The sequence below is a fragment of the Bactrocera dorsalis genome, chromosome 6, assembly GCF_023373825.1.
Source record: "Bactrocera dorsalis isolate Fly_Bdor chromosome 6, ASM2337382v1, whole genome shotgun sequence".
Taxonomy (NCBI): Eukaryota; Metazoa; Arthropoda; class Insecta; order Diptera; family Tephritidae; genus Bactrocera; species Bactrocera dorsalis.
Window position 1 is genome coordinate 24135035 of NC_064308.1, and position 23641 is coordinate 24158675.

The 23641-nt window shown below is 38.4% G+C and overlaps 1 long non-coding RNA gene across 1 annotated transcript; it reads right to left on the minus strand.

Moving 5' to 3' along the window:
* Positions 1 to 6896: 6896 nt before the first annotated feature.
* On the minus strand, positions 6897 to 7721 carry LOC125779598 (uncharacterized). The gene is made up of 2 exons (XR_007423379.1): positions 7147 to 7721; positions 6897 to 7082 (listed from the first exon to the last, which is right to left on the minus strand). It is a non-coding gene; the product is annotated as an uncharacterized LOC125779598 (long non-coding RNA).
* Positions 7722 to 23641: the final 15920 nt, after the last annotated feature.

The following is a 23641-nucleotide window of genomic DNA, read 5'->3' on the forward strand; positions in this document are numbered from 1 at the left end:
CGGCATCGTAAATGGACGACTGTCAACGCTTACTTTGGATACTGGTGCCACACATTCAATCATCCGACCGGATGTGGTAAGAGGAACGGTTGAACCATTAGTCGGTTGCAAGCTTCGAACGGCCACCGGGGAGGAAGCAGCTGTCGCGGGAAAAGTGTTTTGCGAAGTGATGATTGGTACCCTGGAAGTTAATCACACCTTCATCATAGCAGAAATCACGGATGAAATTATAATGGGAGTAGATTTCATGATTGATCACGGGGTTACTTTGGATTTAAACAAGCAAATGCTGTTTTGCCAGAACATGGAGATGCCTATAAACACCGGATATGTGACCAACGTTGAAAGTAAGAGGGTGATTGTTGATGATAATCAGAGTATTCCACCAAAATCTGAGGCGATTGTATGGGCTAAAGTGAATGGAGGAGGTGGGACTGAAGAATTGTGGATTGTGGAACCAACAAAAATAGATACACCCATATTGGTAGGAAGAACGCTTGTGAAAATTAGAGAAGACGCCACCATTCCGGTCAGAGTAGTGAATGAATTCAACACGCCTATAAGTCTGAAGAAAGGAGCAGTAATTGGACAGTGCCAGAATATAAGTGCAATAGCACGATGCGAACGGTCACAACAGAAACCTACTATTGAGCCACAGCAGATAAGTCCTACACTCCTAAACAATTTGCTGAACGAACTGCATGGAAATGAAAAATTAAAAGCAGAAAAACTATTAGAAAAATACGCATCCATATTTGCAAACGAAGGAAACACAGGAAGAACAGGCATTGTCAAACATCGCATAAATACTGGAGACGCTAAACCAATCCGACAAGCTCCGCGTAGGGTTCCACTAGCAAAACGTGAGGATGCTAACAAAATTATTGAAGACATGCACAAAAACGGTGCAATCGAACCTTCAATAAGTCCATGGAGCTCACCTATCGTCTTAGTTAAAAAGAAAGATGGTAGCACCCGTTTCTGCGTAGATTATAGGAAGTTGAATGATGTCACAAAGAAAGACAGTTATCCTCTACCGAGAATCGACGATACCTTAGACACCTTGTCTGGAGCAAAATGGTTTTCTACATTAGATCTACAAAGTGGATATTGGCAAGTCGAGATTGATGAACGTGACCGTGAAAAGACCGCTTTCAGTATGGGCGACGGGTTATGGGAATTCTCTGTGATGCCATTTGGGTTATGTAATGCGCCTGCAACGTTCGAGCGACTGATGGAACATGTGTTAAAAGGACTCAACTGGAAGACATGTTTGGTGTATCTTGATGACATTATCATCATGGGAAAAAGTTTTGATGATCATCTGAAAAATCTAGAGGAAGTCTTTCAGCGAATAGCATCAGCCGGATTACGCTTGAATCCCAAAAAGTGTTCATTATGGAAGAAGCAGGTCACATATCTCGGACATAAAGTGTCAACTGAGGGGATTCACACCGAGGAGGGAAAAATAAAAGCAGTTAAAGATTGGCCTCAACCCACCAACATACATGAACTCCGCAGCTTCCTCGGCTTATGCACGTATTACCGCCGTTTTGTACCTGGATTTGCGAACGTGGCTAGAAGTTTACATGATTTAACAAAGAAGAATCGCCCGTTTGTATGGCAGTTGGAACAAGAAAAAGCGTTTGAGCAGCTTAAGGAACTACTTTGTACGGCGCCGATGTTGGCTTATCCAATACCTGGAAAGAAATTCATCCTGGATACAGATGCGAGCGCTTATGGAATTGGAGGTGTCCTGTCTCAGCTCATCGACGGACAAGAAAGAGTAATTGGGTATTACAGCAGAGTACTCGGGAAACCAGAGAAAAACTACTGTGTGACGCGAAAAGAACTACTAGCTGTGGTGGAATGTGTAAAACATTTCCACAAGTATTTGTATGGACAACGATTCTTGCTGAGGACTGATCATGCAGCATTAAAATGGTTATTACAGTTTAAGAATCCGGAAGGCCAAATTGCACGATGGATCGAAAGATTACAGAATTACGACTTCGAAACGGAACATCGAAAGGGGATTCACCACAAAAATGCGGATGCATTATCACGTCGCCCTTGTCCACTGGAATGTAAACATTGCTCCAAATCAGAAGGAAAAGAAGGTATAATCGACGTGCGATTACTGAATATAGAACCGGAAGATGATTGGACTCCTCACCGCATCAGAATCAATCAGCTGGAGGACCCTGATCTTGCAAAGCTGGTAATGGCCAAAGAAAATGGGGTACGACCACCAAAGGAACAAATAAGTAGCGAGAGTCCAACTGCAAAAGCATATTGGGCCCAATGGAACAGCATAAACCTCGTTAACGGATACCTTCATCGTACCTGGGAAAGCGAAGATGGCAAACAGTCTCGTCTGCTGATCATAGTACCGAAGTCCATGATCCCGAAAGTATTGAAAGAATATCACAATGGACCTAGTGGAGGGCACCTTGGAATTACAAAAACTATAGAGAAGATTAAACAACGGTTCTACTGGATCGGTTGTCGAGATTCCATAGCAGAATGGATAAGTAATTGCGTAGAGTGCATGGCAGCTAAAGGTCCTAAAGCCAAAAGTCGCGGTAGGCTACAACAGTACAACGTGGGATCACCATTTGAACGAGTCGCAATGGATGTTGCAGGTCCGTTCCCAACCAGTACGGCCGGAAACAAATATCTACTGGTTGTCATGGATTATTTCAGTAAATGGCCAGAAGTATATGCCTTACCAAACCAAGAAGCAAAGACAGTAGCCGAAGCGTTTGTAGAAAATTGGATAACAAGGTTCGGAGTGCCCGTCGAATTACACTCAGATCAAGAAGTCTGTACATTATTGGGCATCCACAAGACACGGACAACAGCGTTACACCCACAATCAGATGGGATGGTAGAGAGATTCAACCGAACGCTCGAAGAACATCTGCGGAAAATCGTTGATAAAGATCAACGGAATTGGGACAAGTGCATCCAGATGTTCCTGCTGGCGTATCGTTCAGCGAAGCACGAGACAACTGGTTACACGCCAGCAAAGATTATTTTCGGATCTGATCTGCGACTCCCTGCTGATCTTAAGTTTGGAACGAATCCTACAGCTGTAAGAAATGATGGAGATTATTGTTCTGCCTTAAAGGAAGAAATGAATGAATTGCATCTAATGGTAAGACAGCATACGCATCTGATGAGCAATAAGATGAAGGACCGGTTCGATCAAGCGGCAAATTCAAAAGGTTTTGAAGAAGGTGATCTGGTCCTGTTGTACAATCCACTTCGAAAGAAAGGCTTGTCCCCGAAACTGCAGACAGCCTGGGAAGGACCCTATATGGTGATGAAACGACTTAATGACGTGGTATACCGCATACAAAGAAATGGAAAAGCACGATGTAAAATGAAAGTAGTACATTTGGAGAGGCTCGCCCCATTTGGTTCAAGAGGATTTGTGCCTAATCGGGACGATTAGGCTTTAGTGGAGGGCAGTGTTACAAAAGTAGTATTAAGTTGTATTTGTATTACTATATGCATCCCTGATTATGAACAATAGCTGTAGGTATATGGAATAGCATTTGTCTTGTTGTAGACATCTGGCGCCACGGCTGTCTGCTTGTCGAAACAATAGACATCTGGCGCCGCACTGTCTGCTTGTCTAGGTAAACAATTGCTGAGTCTGGCGCCGCGACTGTCTGCTTGCGTCTGGCGCCGTATAGCCGTATGTTCTGGTAATTTCCAGACGCGATATTCTAGAAGGACACGTCGGCATCAGCGAGAAGTGCGTGGCTATATAAGCCGTGGCAGCGCCAACGTAATCAATCAGTGCTAAGAGTAAACTGCTATAGTGTAGACGAGTTGTGAAATAAAGAGTTGTTGAATTAAATTAAACAGTGTTGATTTTATTTGTCAATCCAGAGATACGAACCTAACAAAGTAAACTAGCAAGAGTAAATTCGTAACAGTATATAGAGCTCCTGGTCGATATTTTGCAAGCAACTCAAATACTTAATTTCGCAACTATAGTTATTCAAAGTCAACATATTACTTTTGTTTGTAAATATGCTTTTTGACTGCTTTATGAAAAGTTTTATCATTGTACGACATGTTTATTTCCTCTGCGAATGTAGGCACCTTGTCGTGATTATATTCATTCAGGTTTTATATACACATGTATGTATGTACATCTCTATATAACGAAATGTGATAGCTGATTAGGTCTCTTCGTTTCCAAATGAGAGATTTTTGTGAGTTTCACGTACTGAATTGCAAAATCGTGTCGAGTCACAAAACATTGTCTCTATGTAAAACTTCAAACTTAGAGAATTTTGTACTTGAAATGGCAACATTGGCTTATTTAATCCCAAAACTCAATTAAAATTTGCAAATTTTTTAGTTCAAAAATATTTATTAAAAATTGATTGAGAAAACGGCCGTAATTGTCAAAAACAATAAAAATCAGGGCTGGGATTTAGAATAGCATCCCCGGATTTCGGGAATAAAATGGGTATCAATGGAAAGGTGACGTTCTCCAGATCACGAAAATATATATATATAGTTGCCGCTGACTTATAGTTTCCGAGATATTCGCATTTAAAGTTGAAAAATTGACAACTTTTACATTGATAATTTGTGTATTGTGAGTAGCTTTTTCTCTTATATTATGCACTTTTCACTTACTAACACTTCACTATAACGTTTCTGCATATTCATTTTTTTAATATTTGTTGTAAATAAAGCTTTATTTTAATTATTTTATTTTAGTAACAATTCTCTGCATTTGCACAATGAGAAAAGTGCTGCCATGGTTATTTTTTTTTCCGCGCCGCGCTATATATATATATTTTCATGATCTGGAGAACGTCACCTTTCCAGTGATACCTATTTTATGCCCGAAATCCGGGGATGCTATTCTAAATTTTACCCAAAATCAGAGATAAAACCCTAATAAAAATGCTGTATCAATTCACAATTTGACTGACACTACCAATAGCCAGAAACCGAAAATTTCCCTTCGAAAATTTGAGTTATGAAAGTACACATACCTAAATGTGGCCATACACGACACACAGCTGCATTCGATCGGTATGTGTGCGCATGCGGTTTACTCGTGTATGGGCTTGTGCGCATACCGATCCATGTTCGCGAAAATGTTTGATTTCTTACGATTGGTGTGCGCACATGTGTGTCGTGTATGGCGCTATGTGCACACAAAACCTCATTTCGTGTCACCGAACAGTGAAGATCGCTGACGAATAATGGCAAGTGTTAAGGGGGAACCCTGCTTTAGAGGCTACAAAAAATCGATTTTTTTGAGGATTTTTTGGGAGGGAAAGGAATAATTGATTCAAGCGAAATTTCTAGGCTTTATATATAGTTATATATTTGAACATCTTTCACAAATTTTTTTGTATACGAAATCTTTGATAGTCTGTCTTTGGGAAGCAATTGCCTGATGCATCTCGGATGTGCATTTGTCGGACGGCGGGCAGGATGCAGGTCGCAATTTCCGTCGAAAACAAAAAATTCAAAGAGATTCATATTTTTTTTAATAATTTATCTTTTATTTAAACTAAAAAAAATTCCAAAAATATTGTGACATTTTACAAATTTTTTAAAAATTAAAAAAAAGTGTTTTTTGACCAAAAAAAATTTGCTTTATGCTGTTTAAAAATATGTTCAAAGTTGACTTTTCTTAGTTTTTTTTAGTTAAAATAGAAGATAATTTTATTCCAAAGATAATATTTGCCCTAATTCTATACGACGTTTATTAATTTTGTCCTATCTTGCCCGTCAATTAAGAATAATCGTAAAAATGAAAAACCGAGAAATCGCGCTTCAAAATTTTTGCTTTTTGCCCAAGCGCTCATATATGTATGTATCTGCCAGACGCTCGGTCACAATTTCCCTTCTAGCTTCGATAACATTTCGAATTCCCATCTATAATTTTGTGGACACCTTTTAAAAAGATTTAAGCAAAAAAAAAATCGATTGCTTGAAGCTTCTAAAGCAGGCCACCCCATTAATAAAAATTTCGTATCAGAATTTATTGAACTTATAAAAAATGAATTAGCACTTATAAAAAATGAATTAGCAATTTGGCAAACGCAAAAAAATAAGTGTAAAAATCAAATTGAGAAAAATAAAAGTTGGAATAACTTATTAACTAAATACAAAGAAATGGATAAAAGTGCTACATTAGAAATAAATTCCAAGAAATGATCCGCTTGCCTGTCGCACATGTTCACTGTGTGAAGAACGAACGCAAAATGGATTTGTGTGTCGTGTATGAGCGAAACGAATTCACACAGAACGAGAGTACATGTGTGCCGTGTATGGCCACTTTAAACGGCAAATAAATATACAAACTTGTCTGTACTACACAAGAATGATAGAATACAAGATTACGACAACCGCCATTATGAAACGTCATAGTTGCGTGTTGAGAAGAACAAGAGTGAAAAACTGTCAAATGGCTTGCAAATTGTAAACAGAAAAGTGAACACTTTTGTAAATTCGCAAAATATTATTAATTCTTTCGATTTTAATGAAAAGTTTTAGTGAAGTGATTGAATATTGTTGAGTGAAAAGATTTGAATCATTTCTAAAGAAATATATCGGCCTATTGATAATAAAATTGTCTATTAAGTTGTGATTCAAATGGAGAAGACGTTTCTTGTGTTGTATATAAATATATACATATATTATAAGTTCAGATGTATCAGATGTATGAAATTATGATAAAAGAATTGTGAAATTAATTAATTAAAGAGGATTTAGTATTAAATATATCATTTCTTTGGAAAAATAACACCAATTTTTTGGCAACTTTTAAATCGGCCGAAAAACTGACAAAAACTCGTTTTCGATCCTTTAATTGCATAATAATTATTACAACAAGCCACTGCACATTTCATTTTAGAAAATTAATATATTTATGCTTAGAAATTTAAATAAATACAACAGTACACTTTCACTGGTTTTCTTCATTTGAACAATTTCCACACATGCTACTCTATTTATTGTGGATGTGCCTAAAACTACTTACATATATCTTTTCTCGCAACAATATTCTAAACATTCCACTGAAATTTTTCCTGCAAAGACGAATGAATTAATATTATTTTGGGAATTTCCAAAAGTGTTTACTTTTCTGTTTACAATTTGTATGCATTTCTATGCTTGTTCTTCTCAACGCACAAGTGTGACGTCACGAAATTGTTGCACAATGTATTTGTTTTTGTAGAATTGTCAAGAGCTAAACCGAAAAAAACTAACGGTAAACTAGTGTCGTAATCTTGTATTCTATCATTCTTGTGTACTACAGGTGAAGTATGGCATACTGTTGTATCGTGTATAGCCTGGTGTTCACACCAAATTTTAGGTTTGAAAATGAAATACCATATGGGGAAAATGAAAATGAAATACTCTTGGCCTTGTAAAACTTTTGCCCTGTGCAAATTAATAATTCGGTTTTGTTTCGTGGGCAACTACGGGCAACTGCCTCGTTTTATTTTATTTTCTCTTCTTTAATACAATATTTTTCTTAAGCCTGAATACAAATATTCATCTTACATTCTAAGCAGTATATCTACAATCCACTTGAGATAGACCATAAGGGTATTCGCTTGCTCTTGCAAGATTGCAGATTGCAAAAATACTATACCGAAATATACAAGGGCACGAGAGCACGCATTGCAGAATCTAGTGATATATTGTTACGAATTTACTCTTGCTAGTTTACTTTGTTAGGTTCGTATCTCTGGATTGACAAATAAAATCAACACTGTTTAATTTAATTCAACAACTCTTTATTTCACAACTCGTCTACACTATAGCAGTTTACTCTTAGCACTGATTGATTACGTTGGCGCTGCCACGGCTTATATAGCCACGCACTTCTCGCTGATGCCGACGTGTCCTTCTAGAATATTGCGTCTGGAAATTACCAGAACATAATGCTATACGGCGCCAGACGCAAGCAGACAGTCGCGTCGCCAGACTCAGCAATTGTTTAACTAGACAAGCAGACAGTGCGGAGCCAGATGTCTATTGTTTCGACAAGCAGACAGCCGTGGCGCCAGATGTCTACAACAAGACAAATGCTATTCCATATACCTACAGCTATTGTTCATAATCAGGGATGCATATAGTAATACAAATACAACTTAATACTACTTTTGTAACACTGCCCTCCACTAAAGCCTAATCGTCCCGATTAGGCACAAATCCTCTTGAACCAAATGGGGCGAGCCTCTCCAAATGTACTACTTTCATTTTACATCGTGCTTTTTTATTTCTTTGTATGCGGTATACCACGTCATTAAGTCGTTTCATCACCATATAGGGTCCTTCCCAGGCTGTCTGCAGTTTCGGGGACAAGCCTTTCTTTCGAAGTGGATTGTACAACAGGACCAGATCACCTTCTTCAAAACCTTTTGAGTTTGCCGCTTGATCGAACCGGTCCTTCATCTTATTGCTCATCAGATGCGTATGCTGTCTTACCATTAGATGCAATTCATTCATTTCTTCCTTTAAGGCAGAACAATAATCTCCATCATTTCTTACAGCTGTAGGATTCGTTCCAAACTTAAGATCAGCAGGGAGTCGCAGATCAGATCCGAAAATAATATTTGCTGGCGTGTAACCAGTTGTCTCGTGCTTCGCTGAACGATACGCCAGCAGGAACATCTGGATGCACTTGTCCCAATTCCGTTGGTCTTTATCAACGATTTTCCGCAGATGTTCTTCGAGCGTTCGGTTGAATCTCTCTACCATCCCATCTGATTGTGGGTGTAACGCTGTTGTCCGTGTCTTGTGGATGCCCAATAATGTACAGACTTCTTGGAAAATGGTAGATTCGAAATTTCTGCCTTGATCTGAGTGTAATTCGACGGGCACTCCGAACCTTGTTATCTAATTTTCTACAAACGCTTCGGCTACGGTCTTCGCTTCCTGGTTTGGTAAGGTCTGGCCATTTACTGAAATAGTCCATGACAACCAGTAGATATTTGTTTCCGGCCGTACTGGTTGGAAACGGACCTGCAACATCCATTGCGACTCGTTCAAATGGTGATCCCACGTTGTACTGTTGTAGCCTACCGCGACTCTTGGCTTTAGGACCTTTAGCTGCCATGCACTCTACGCAATTACTTATCCATTCTGCTATGAAATCTCGACAACCGATCCAGTAGAACCGTTGTTTAATCTTCTCTATAGTTTTTGTAATTCCAAGGTGCCCTCCACTAGGTCCATTGTGATATTCTTTCAACACTTTCGGGGTCATGGACTTCGGTACTATGATCAACAGACGAGACTGTTTGCCATCTTCGCTTTCCCAGGTACGATGAAGGTATCCATTAACGAGGTTTATGCTGTTCCATTGGGCCCAATATGCTTTTGCAGTTGGACTCTCGCTACCTATTTGTTCCTTTGGTGTTCGTACCCCATTTTCTTTGGCTATTATCAGCTTTGCAAGATCAGGGTCCTCCAGCTGATTGATTCTGATGCGGTGAGGAGTCCAATCGTCTTCAGATTCTATATTCAGTAATCGCACGTCGATTATACTATCTTTTCCCTCTGATTTGGAGCAATGTTTATATTCCAGTGGACAAGGGCGACGCGATAATGCATCCGCATTTTTGTGGTGAGTCCTCTTTCGGTGTTCTGTTGGTTGATTCCGTTTTGATGGGTTTACCTTTATATTGCAATTTCGGACCCGCTTTTCCACAGTTGAAACATCTGCCTGTTGTATTTACTCGCGGTGCAGCAATTGTCTTCAGAGTCTTCAATATTTCTTCCATCAGCGCCGGTTGTTCCATTTCAACTCTTTGTACTTTGTGTGCTGGTTTACTTAGTAGCGAAGCTGTTTCCTGTGTGAGGGCGTGCGAAACCGTTTCAGCAAACGTTCTTTTTGGCAATGCATATGTGGCGCGTTTGGTGTCCACATCACGAATTCCATTTATGAAACATTGAATTTTTACCCTCTCAATGTAATCCACAGGTGCATCTGCATTTGCCAAATGAGCCAGTCGTTCTATTTCAGTTGCGAACTCTTGCAATGACTCGTTCATTTTCTGACCCCTATTTTGCAGTTCGATCTGGTATATTTGTTTCCGGTGCTCACTACCATATCGTCTTTCTATCGCACTCATCAATGCCTCATAGTTGTCCCGTTCACAGTCTGGAATAGTCTGAAGGATTTCTGCCGCAGGCCCTTTCAATGATACAAACAAGGACGCCACTTTGTCCGCTGCATTCCAGTTATTGGCCATTGCTGTCTTTTCAAACTGAAGTTTGAAAATTTGAAATGGAATACTTCCATCGAATGTGGGTGCCTTCAATCTTTGATTATTTGTTGATGGTGCAGGGCTATGTAGTTGCAGTTCTCGCACACGATTACTTAACTGAAAAACTTCTGATTTTAAATTTTCTTCGTAATTTTTTAAAGTGCTTAATTCGTCTTCAAATTTTGAAAATTTCTCTTGCACTTGTGTATTATTTTCTGTAATCTGTTGTACCAAACGCTTTTCTAACTGCGTATTATTTTCAGTTATTTGTTGTGTAAGGCGAGACTCTAACTGTGATGTATTTTCAGCTATTTGCGTTATTTGCTGTGCCAGACGATTTTCTGTTTGCACTCAGACGATTTTCTGTTTGCACTGCATTTTCTGTTATTTGTGATATATTTTCAGCTATTATTTGCTTAAAAGCCACTAACAGCATGTTCATGTCTCCACTTGATGATGTTCGTTGTTCTTCTACTTTTTCTTCTACCTTTGTAGAAGTTTCTGGGCCATCAAATTCGAATTCGTCGACATTAATTCCATCCGCTTCCATTGCTTCACGTAATCGTGCCTGCAGATCCGCCTTTTGCCCGCTTATCGGCAATTTACGCTCCTCCAGTTCCTTTTTCAATTGCTGAATTCTCAATTCTCCGAATTTAACCATCTTGAAATTGTTACGAATTTACTCTTGCTAGTTTACTTTGTTAGGTTCGTATCTTTGGATTGACAAATAAAATCAACACTGTTTAATTTAATTCAACAACTCTTTATTTCACAACTCGTCTACACTATAGCAGTTTACTCTTAGCACTGATTGATTACGTTGGCGCTGCCACGGCTTATATAGCCACGCACTTCTCGCTGATGCCGACGTGTCCTTCTAGAATATTGCGTCTGGAAATTACCAGAACATAATGCTATACGGCGCCAGACGCAAGCAGACAGTCGCGGCGCCAGACTCAGCAATTGTTTAACTACACAAGCAGACAGTGCGGCGCCAGATGTCTATTGTTTCGACAAGCAGACAGGCGTGGCGCCAGATGTCTACAACAAGACAAATGCTATTCCATATACCTACAGCTATTGTTCATAATCAGGGATGCATATAGTAATACAAATACAACTTAATACTACTTTTGTAACAATATGAACGTCTGATTCGGTCAATTTATTGTGAATTACTATTATGCATGGCTATTGTGAATTGGCGCATGTTCTGCATACATTTTTAACAAAAATAACTGTAACAAATCTTTATAATTTAAATAGGAATTAAAAAATCTATTTAAAACTTAGCTTAATCAACAATTTAACAACATAACATGTCTTTATGTAAAATGACAGTTACAACAGGGTTGCAATTAAATTTTTGCGTGACATTGCACGCAAATATACATGGGTTTTGGTCTGACATATTTTACAGCCATTGCAAATTATTTTCGGCGTCTGTTTGTTGTTGTGCCGGTGCACCAGGAGGAAATATATGCAATTCTTGCACCGTGCAAGGGTTTTGCAAGAGCAAGAGAATATCTCTCATATGTTACAAGTGGTAAGATTCATCTTACAATCTATGAATTACATCTTGGGACCACTTAAGGCGGACCGTATTAGCAAAGTACAATGTTCCAATAGGGACCATATGGGTCGTAAGTGTCATGTTACACATTTATGTTCGTGTAACATGAACTGGTGGTATTAACTCCCCCACCTCTAAATCGAAGCGTCCCGATTCAAAGAGATATAGTACGTGAGGCTATAGACTAATTTATCAATATAGTACCGTTTTGAATTCTTAATTTATATTTGCAATTTATTTAAATTTGACTTTTAAATATATATTCGATAGATTTTATATTATCTTCGTCTGCTAATTATTTTTTTGATGGAAGTATGTGACATCATTTAGACATGTATTTTTCTTGTATAGTGAAGGTAACAGATTTAAGATTTGATATTATCTTTATGAATTATTCTGTTTCTGTTTTGTATTTTAACTGTATTTCCTAAATCTTCATATACTACTTGTTTTCTGTATTTGGGGTTTAATTTATTTCTTTGCCTATATATTTTTTCATATATAATATCTCCATTTTAATAACCTTTTTGAAGCCTTTTCTTGTTATGTTGCTCAAGCATTTTCTCTTGTGCATTTTGCAACACATTTTTCATATTTTCGTGAGGTTATTGATTAAATACATTAAATAATACATACATACATATATATATTATACATTAGCGCATATTTCTAAACGCGAGTACACAACCGCGAATTATTTCTATATATTGCCTTATATTCTCACATGCGTGTATACCTATTGTTCACAATAGCTATGAGCGTTCTGCAGCATCCCTCATCACATCACCACACATCACATCACGTCACGTCACAACACCTCATCGCACAACAGCTCACAGCATACCCCATTACACACATACGCATCAAACACCGATCATTACTACAACACTGCAACACAACAACCATACGATTATCAACGAGACGACTCGTAATGTTAGCTAATATTCACCACCCAAACCATCAAAAGATATTGATCCGACCTGGGTTGGGCTCTTACCGTTTTCATCCGTGAAGCAAAGCAGTCGTCCGTGATATTTAGTTTTTCTTCAATTTTTATTTTTGCACTTGCGCTACCGCAACAATCACCGCAATTGGATTTTTTAATAAACCGCCAAGTGACGGGAGTGACGTGACGCACCAAGTTCGCCAACCGTGTACCACCGTGGGTTTCGCAGAAAACCCAAACAAAATATACATAATTATATATATTTATATTGTGTAACTACAATTAATAAACCGTTTATAAAGTGTGCTGAAATCAGTGCGTTTTATTTCCCACCTCATAAGTATACTACAACAAGTAAGTATACTTACTAGTGGCATACGTAACTAAATGGTCCTTCGAGCCTTTCAGAAAGGCACCTAAGCAAAAAATAAAACAAAAATTTTAATAACTTCCTGGTGAAATTGCGCAAGTGCAGTGTGTGAAGCACAAAATTCATAAAATAAAATAGAACAAAACATTTAAGTGAACATAATATAACAAAGTTAAAGTGTACAAATACATATGTTACAGTGGAAAAAAAGAAACATCCCAGAATCACGGAAAACAGAAAGTAATGTGAAAATATAAGTACATAAAAGAAATTTAAATATACGAAAAATAGAAAGTGACGTGCAAAGATACATAAAAGAAATTGAAACATAAAGTGAAAAAAAAACCTACTAACATCAGAACGGGCGCGAAATAAACTAAAAACCAAAACAACAAAACTAACCCCTACTAACATTAAAACCGGGCGCGGTAAAATTACATAGTTCAACAAACATACAAACATTACTCTAAAATAGCAAACAGGCGATAACATATTGTTACGAATTTACTCTTGCTAGTTTACTTTGTTAGGTTCGTATCTCTGGATTGACAAATAAAATCAACACTGTTTAATTTAATTCAACAACTCTTTATTTCACAACTCGTCTACACTATATGTAGCAGTTTACTCTTAGCACTGATTGATTACGTTGGCGCTGCCACGGCTTATATAGCCACGCACTTCTCGCTGATGCTGACGTGTCCTTCTAGAATATCGCGTCTGGAAATTACCAGAACATACGGCTATACGGCGCCAGACGCAAGCAGACAGTCGCGGCGCCAGACTCAGCAATTGTTTAACTAGACAAGCAGACAGTGCGGCGCCAGATGTGTATTGTTTCGACAAGCAGACAGCCGTGGCGCCAGATGTCTACAACAAGACAAATGCTATTCCATATACCTACAGCTATTGTTCATAATCAGGGATGCATATAGCAATACAAATAAAACTTAATACTACTTTTTGTAACACTGCCCTCCACTAAAGCCTAATCGTCCCGATTAGGCACAAATCCTCTTGAACCAAATGGGGCGAGCCTCTCCAAATGTACTACTTTCATTTTACATCGTGCTTTTTTATTTCTTTGTATGCGGTATACCACGTCATTAAGTCGTTTCATCACCATATAGGGTCCTTCCCAGGCTGTCTGCAGTTTCGGGGACAAGCCTTTCTTTCGAAGTGGATTGTACAACAGGACCAGATCACCTTCTTCAAAACCTTTTGAGTTTGCCGCTTGATCGAACCGGTCCTTCATCTTATTGCTCATCAGATGCGTATGCTGTCTTACCATTAGATGCAATTCATTCATTTCTTCCTTTAAGGCAGAACAATAATCTCCATCATTTCTTACAGCTGTAGGATTCGTTCCAAACTTAAGATCAGCAGGGAGTCGCAGATCAGATCCGAAAATAATATTTGCTGGCGTGTAACCAGTTGTCTCGTGCTTCGCTGAACGATACGCCAGCAGGAACATCTGGATGCACTTGTCCCAATTCCGTTGGTCTTTATCAACGATTTTCCGCAGATGTTCTTCGAGCGTTCGGTTGAATCTCTCTACCATCCCATCTGATTGTGGGTGTAACGCTGTTGTCCGTGTCTTGTGGATGCCCAATAATGTACAGACTTCTTGGAAAATGGTAGATTCGAAATTTCTGCCTTGATCTGAGTGTAATTCGACGGGCACTCCGAACCTTGTTATCTAATTTTCTACAAACGCTTCGGCTACGGTCTTCGCTTCCTGGTTTGGTAAGGTCTGGCCATTTACTGAAATAGTCCATGACAACCAGTAGATATTTGTTTCCGGCCGTACTGGTTGGAAACGGACCTGCAACATCCATTGCGACTCGTTCAAATGGTGATCCCACGTTGTACTGTTGTAGCCTACCGCGACTCTTGGCTTTAGGACCTTTAGCTGCCATGCACTCTACGCAATTACTTATCCATTCTGCTATGAAATCTCGACAACCGATCCAGTAGAACCGTTGTTTAATCTTCTCTATAGTTTTTGTAATTCCAAGGTGCCCTCCACTAGGTCCATTGTGATATTCTTTCAACACTTTCGGGGTCATGGACTTCGGTACTATGATCAACAGACGAGACTGTTTGCCATCTTCGCTTTCCCAGGTACGATGAAGGTATCCATTAACGAGGTTTATGCTGTTCCATTGGGCCCAATATGCTTTTGCAGTTGGACTCTCGCTACCTATTTGTTCCTTTGGTGTTCGTACCCCATTTTCTTTGGCTATTATCAGCTTTGCAAGATCAGGGTCCTCCAGCTGATTGATTCTGATGCGGTGAGGAGTCCAATCGTCTTCAGATTCTATATTCAGTAATCGCACGTCGATTATACCTTCTTTTCCTTCTGATTTGGAGCAATGTTTACATTCCAGTGGACAAGGGCGACGTGATAATGCATCCGCATTTTTGTGGTGAATCCCCTTTCGATGTTCCGTTTCGAAGTCGTAATTCTGTAATCTTTCGATCCATCGTGCAATTTGGCCTTCCGGATTCTTAAACTGTAATAACCATTTTAATGCTGCATGATCAGTCCTCAGCAAGAATCGTTGTCCATACAGATACTTGTGGAAATGTTTTACACATTCCACCACAGCTAGTAGTTCTTTTCGCGTCACACAGTAATTTTCCTCTGGTTTCCCTAGCACTCTGCTGTAATACCCAATTACTCTTTCTTGTCCGTCGATGAGCTGAGACAGGACACCTCCAATTCCATAAGCGCTCGCATCTGTATCCAGGATGAATTTCTTTCCAGGTATTGGATAAGCCAACATCGGCGCCGTACAAAGTAGTTCCTTAAGCTGCTCAAACGCTTTTTCTTGTTCCAACTGCCATACAAACGGGCGATTCTTCTTTGTTAAATCATGTAAACTTCTAGCCACGTTCGCAAATCCAGGTACGAAACGGCGATAATACGTGCATAAGCCGAGGAAGCTGCGGAGTTCATGAATGTTGGTGGGTCGAGGCCAATCTTTCACTGCTTTTATTTTTCCTTCCTCGGTGTGAATTCCCTCAGTTGACACTTTATGTCCGAGATATGTGACCTGCTTCTTCCATAATGAACACTTTTTGGGATTCAAGCGTAATCCGGCTGATGCTATTCGCTGAAAGACTTCCTCTAGACTTTTCAGATGATCATCAAAACTTTTTCCCATGATGATAATGTCATCAAGATACACCAAACATGTCTTCCAGTTGAGTCCTTTTAACACATGTTCCATCAGTCGCTCGAACGTTGCAGGCGCATTACATAACCCAAATGGCATCACAGAGAATTCCCATAACCCGTCGCCCATACTGAAAGCGGTCTTTTCATGGTCACATTCATCAATCTCGACTTGCCAATATCCACTTTGTAGATCTAATGTAGAAAACCATTTCGCTCCAGACAAGGTGTCTAATGTATCGTCGATTCTTGGTAGAGGATAACTGTCTTTCTTTGTGACATCATTCAACTTCCTATAATCTACGCAGAAACGGGTGCTACCATCTTTCTTTTTAACTAAGACGATAGGTGAGCTCCATGGACTTATTGAAGGTTCGATTACACCGTTTTTGTGCATGTCTTCAATAATTTTGTTAGCATCCTCACGTTTTGCTAGTGGAACCCTACGCGGAGCTTGTCGGATTGGTTTAGCGTCTCCAGTATTTATGCGATGTTTGACAATGCCGGTTCTTCCTGTGTTTCCTTCGTTTGCAAATATGGATGCGTATTTTTTTTAATAGTTTTTCTGCTTTTAATTTTTCATTTCCATGCAGTTCGTTCAGCAAATTATTTAGGAGTGTAGGACTTATCTGCTGTGGCTCAATAGTAGGTTTCTGTTGTGACCGTTCGCATCGTGCTATTGCACTTATATTCTGGCACTGTCCAATTACGGCTCCTTTCTTCAGACTTATAGGCGTGTTGAATTCATTCACTACTCTGACCGGAATGGTGGCGTCTTCACTAGTTTTCACAAGCGTTCTTCCTACCAATATGGGTGTATCTATTTTTGTTGGTTCCACAATCCACAACTCTTCAGTCCCACCTCATTCACTTTGGCCCATACAATCGCCTCAGATTTTGGTGGAATACTCTGATTATCATCAACAATCACCCTCCTACTTTCAACGTTGGTCACATATCCGGTGTTTATAGGCATCTCCATGTTCTGGCAAAACAGCATTTGCTTGTTTAAATCCAAAGTAACCCCGTGATCAATCATGAAATCTACTCCCATTATAATTTCATCCGTGATTTCTGCTACGATGAAGGTGTGATTAACTTCCAGGGTACCAATCATCACTTTGCAAAACACTTTTCCCGCGACAGCTGCTTCCTCCCCGGTGGCCGTTCGAAGCTTGCAACCGACTAATGGTTCAACCGTTCCTCTTACCACATCCGGTCGGATAATTGAATGTGTGGCACCAGTATCCAAAGTAAGCGTTGACAGTCGTCCATTTACGATACCGTTGATAGTAAGATTGTTGTCATGGCGACCTATTTGTGATATCGAGATGGCGGGGCAAATAGTTGTGGGAACCAGCTCACGCCCCTTTGAACTGTTCCGTTTTAGTTTAACGACTTGTGAGATGTGGATGCTCCGTCCTCGTTATCTGTTGGTTGTTTCCGTTTTGATGGGTTTACTTTTATATTGCAATTTCGGGCAAAGTGACCCGCTTTTCCACAGTTGAAGCATCTGCCTGTTGTATTTACTCGCGGTGCAGCAATTGTCTTCAGAGTCTTCAATATTTCTTCCATCAGCGCCGGTTGTTCCATTTCAACCCTTTGTACTTTGTGTGCTGGTTTACTTAGTAGGGAAGCTGTTTCCTGTGTGAGGGCGTGCGAAACCGTTTCAGCAAACGTTCTTTTTGGCAATGCATATGTGGCGCGTTTGGTGTCCACATCACGAATTCCATTTATGAAACATTGAATTTTTACCCTCTCAATGTAATCCACAGGTGCATCTGCATTTGCCAAATGAGCCAGTCGTTCTATTTCAGTTGCAAACTCTTGCAATGACTCGTTCATCTTCTGACCCCTATTTTGCAGTTCGATCTGGTATATTTGTTTCCGGTGCTCACTACCATATCGTCTTTCTATCGCACTCATCAATGCCTCATAGTTGTCCCGTTCACAGTCTGGAATAGTCTGAAGGATTTCTGCCGCAGGTCCTTTCAATGATACAAACAAGGACGCCACCTTGTCCGCTGCATTCCAATTATTGGCCATTGCTGTCTTTTCAAACTGAAGTTTGAAAATTTGAAATGGAATACTTCCATCGAATGTGGGTGCCTTCAATCTTTGATTATTTGTTGATGGTGCAGGGCCATGTAGTTGCAGCTCTCGCACACGATTACTCAGTTGAAGAAATTCTGATCTTAAATTTTCTTCGTCATTTTTTAAAGTGCTTAATTCGTCTTCAAATTTTGAAAATTTCTCTTGCACTTGTTTTTGTAGTTGTGTAGTATTTTCCGTAATCTGTTGTGTAAGGCGAGACTCTAACTGTGATGTATTTTCAGCTATTTGCGTTATTTGCTGTGCCAGACGATTTTCTGCCTGCACTGCATTTTCTGCTATTTGCTTAATAGCCACTAACAGCATGTTCGTGTCTACGCTTGATGATGTTCGTTGTTCTTCTACTTTTTCTTCTACCTTTGTAGAAGTTTCTGGGCCATCAAATTCGAATTCGTCGACATTAATTCCATCCGCTTCCATTGCTTCACGTAATCGTGCCTGCAGATCCGCCTTTTGCCCGCTTATCGGCAATTTACGCTCCTCCAGTTCCTTTTTCAATTGCTGAATTCTCAATTCTCCGAATTTAACCATCTTGAATTTGGATTATTTGACAATCCCACTTCTGACACCAATTGTTACGAATTTACTCTTGCTAGTTTACTTTGTTAGGTTCGTATCTCTGGATTGACAAATAAAATCAACACTGTTTAATTTAATTCAACAACTCTTTATTTCACAACTCGTCTACACTATAGCAGTTTACTCTTAGCACTGATTGATTACGTTGGCGCTGCCACGGCTTATATAGCCACGCACTTCTCGCTGATGCCGACGTGTCCTTCTAGAATATCGCGTCTGGAAATTACCAGAACATACGGCTATACGGCGCCAGACGCAAGCAGACAGTCGCGGCGCCAGACTCAGCAATTGTTTAACTAGACAAGCAGACAGTGCGGCGCCAGATGTGTATTGTTTCGACAAGCAGACAGCCGTGGCGCCAGATGTCTACAACAAGACAAATGCTATTCCATATACCTACAGCTATTGTTCATAATCAGGGATGCATATAGCAATACAAATAAAACTTAATACTACTTTTTGTAACAATATACATAAGTACACAAATCACAATTACCACAAATAGTCACGGGAGACTACACCAACAAACAACAAAGAGAAAGACAGCAAAACAACAGGGACAGCGCTGGACATACATACATAAGAGGAAAAGGAACTGCAATAAGCAAAAAAAGGGTATAAGTTCAATGACCCAAAACCCTTGGCGGAAAATAAAGTGAGTCCGTTCCATATATAATTTGATATATACAAATATATAAATTCCATTTTTTTATGCACATATATATGTATGTATGTTAAGTTACAGTTTTGACGGTATTTCGGGACACCGTTACCTGTTAACAGTTTAATATATGTATCTTTAATATATGTATATCTACAAAAAAAAATTTAAAAAAGAAAAAAATACCGCAAAAAGTACAGTACCCGCTTTTTGCTTAGCTTGTGTCGTTAGACACCCCATTATATAATTTCAAAAAAAAAAAAAATTTCCTAAGTCAAGTATAACTTGCGATAATTCTTGCGATACCCTTTGGGCTATAAATAAAAGCAACAAGCAGGATCGCTCAAGCACTAAGCAAAAGCGGAAGATACGAAAAGAAAACGAAATATAAACATACATATATAAAAAAAACCTAATTAATAAGATATTTTTTCAAGTAGTTGGAAGCGAGATATAAATTTTTCTATCTGATAATAAGAAAAAATAGAAAACCGTTAGGCGGAGGACCTTCCCGTTACAATTAAAAACTCATATTTGGAGAGGCTTTCTCAGAGGTGTATAGGAACCTATTTTTGCGAGTAAAAAAAAATTTTTTTTTGAATCACCCTATGGTACATACATAACATAATTTAGCATAAAGTAATAACGCATAATAATACTAAACTACCTGCTTGGATGTTCAAATCGTGTCTCCATACACACACCCAAAAACTATAACAAAAACAATTCACAAAGACAAGTACTCGTTGCTTGCAAATTTCCAGCGATACCCCTTGAGCTATAAAGCAACAAGCTGGATCGCTTATAACATTCGAGCAAAGGTAGGTAATAAAAAACTAGCAAAGAAATAATAAAAGAATAAAAAGAGGAAAAAAGGCATTACATTTAAGTATGTATGTACCAATGTGTGCAGCCTCCGCGTGACATATGTACATATAATATTTTTTATTTTTGCACATTACATTTCTTTACTCATTCGAGCTAATTATTTATTACATACACATTTATGTTTATAATTCAATTTATATACATAGTTACATAAATATATAAACATACATATATTATTTAATTTTATATTTTCCGCGCTACATATACATTTATGTGCGATTAGCGAATTGTTATATGTTACATTTTTATAACATACATATATACATACATACGAGTATATAACAAATACATAACTACAAGGGATACGAGAAAAGCTAAACAAAAGCAAACATATAAAGCATATGCATATGCAAACATATGGTAATAAAACATACATAGATGCATACAAACAATTTTACGTATTTTATTTTTCTTTTGCGTTCTTGATTCGTGCAGATACAATTATACAAAATAAGCGCGAGTGAACTGAAGATACTTTGATACACTTCAAAAAATTTTCAGTCACATTAAAAAAAAAAAAATCGAACTTTTTCAAAAAAAGCAAAAAAAAAGAATTAATCTTTGCGGTAGCGAAACGAAAATTTGATCACATTATATATTTTACAAAAATATATATATTTTTCTTCTGTTAACAAAATTTTTAATTTATACTTTTCCTATTTGACTACATTGCTGTAGCAATATTAATTTTGAAACAATTATTTAGTTGACAAAACTTTAAACTAAAAGCTTCAAGCTCTATTCAAATTAATGCAATCTGACAAATCAAGAGAGGTTAAGCCAAAAATACCTCTATCATTAGAAATTCCTAAAATGGCTGATGAAGATAAGCCACAAGGCACACCTGCAGAAGCTACACGCTCAAAGCAGAGTATAAAACAAAAAAGATCAAAAGATCAGACAATATCTAGATTCTCACTGAAAGTGACAGTTTTATAAGACATTGTACAAGATTTCAAGCTTCCCCTATTACTGACATCACAGAATCAGTTTTGAATTTAAAACTAGAAAGTGTGAACAATCTCTGGGCTCGCCTTCTGGCAGCGTACGATACAGTACTAGATACTGACGAAGCATAACTACCAGAAAACGCAAAAGCTTCGGCGATGTGATAACTGCCGCGATCAGTACTCGTATGAGTTAACAAAGGGAATGATCAATGAAAAAATAAGTTTAGTAAGGCCAAGTAGAGCCACTACTCACCCTCCCAGAGTAGTTACAACACCAAAAGATGACCTAGAAAAAGGCATGTATCTCAAAGTACCAGCTTGTGATACTGAAGTTTTTAATGGATGTTATGATCAATGGCCGTCCTTCCAGGACATGTTTACTGCCGTTTATATAAACCATCCTAAACTCTCACAAGCACAAAAGTTATACCATCTAAGGTACAAAACAAAAGGGGAAACAGGCAACATCGTCAAGCGATTCGCTTTAAATGACGAAAATTTTAAGCTGGCTTGGGAAGAACTGATCGAAAGAAACGAAAATGGAAGGGTTATGATAGAAAACCCAATAAAAACTTTATTGCATTTGCCAAAAATCTAACAAGAAACTAGCCAGGAATTTCAAAACTTACACTCCACAGTGACAAATTGTCTATCAGTGTTAAAAACACAATATGTATCCACAGAATCGTGGGACCCCATCATAGTAACTAAATTATTTGTGCAGAAACACTCCCTGATGCTGCGTTACTACGATGGGAACAATCACTTGTGGAAAGAAAAAAAATGCCCACATGGGAGCAAAGGAAAGCATTCACTCACTGCTCAATAGGAGATAGCTGAGCGAATTGACAACAAAAATATAAATCTAAAAAGTCATCAAAATGACTAAAGTAAAAACTTGTTCAAACCTCAAGCCAGCAACAATATGCAATACAATAGACACGTTAATAAAAGTCACACTTTCGTGTCAAACCAAACTAATAAATGGCAACCAGTATGTGAAATTTGTAAAGGAGGTCATAACATAAGATCTTGCGAGAAATTTAAAAAATTATCCGTTTCTGACAGAAACAATCTTGTCAGACAACATAAACTTTGCATCAACTGTCTGTCGAATGCTCATACGACAAAAGACTGTGAGAGCAAATTTAGTTGTGTGCACTGTCAACGAAGACATCACTCATTGCTTCATATTACGAACTTTCAAAATATGAAGCAAAATCAATTTCATAAAACCACCGGGTTAGTCACTACAACCAAAAGTGATAATCCCGAAATCTCAAATCTCTAAATCAGCAAAAATTCAAGCGCTTCATTCAGAAAATGAAAGCAAAATTCTTTTACCCACTGCGGTCATCACCATAGCACATAAGGGTGATTTATTCAAACGAAGAGCACTAATAGATCAAGGATCTCAAAGATCCTTTATATCACCAAAAGCTCAAAATCGGCTCAAATTGCCAATAAAACATTCAAATTTCCAAACCTCGGGAATGGGCGGAAGAATTATCCAAAATTCGAACAAAATATGCCCAATTACCATAGTATCTCCAAATGCGGATATTAGAATAGATGCACAAGCCATCGTTCTACCACAACTTACAAATTTGCTTCCAAGCTATGAAGTAAATAAAATACACTGGGAAAAATGCTCACACCTAAAATTAGCAGATCCCAATTGTCATACTCCATCACAAATGGACATATTATTGGGCAGTGACTTAATACCTCAAATAATTCTTGAAGGTATAGAGAAAATCTCCAATAAATTGTTAGCCCAAAATACGATCTTTGGGTGGATTATAAGTGGCCAAGTCCCTGAAAAAATCAATTCTTTCACCACACAAGTGGAAAATATCTCAAACGAATTTTTAAACAATCAACTTAAAAATTTTTGGGAAATAGAAGAATTACCCCAAATCACCCAGAAGAAGACCAGGCATGTGAAGCCTATTACAAATCCACAACAACAAGAAACGAACACGGTCGTTATGTTGTGCGACTACCATTCAAACCAACTTTTCCTGAAACCATAGCTCTAGACCACTCTAAAATATCAGATGTACAGCAATTTCTAAGCCTGGAAAAAGCCTGATAAAGAAAAGTG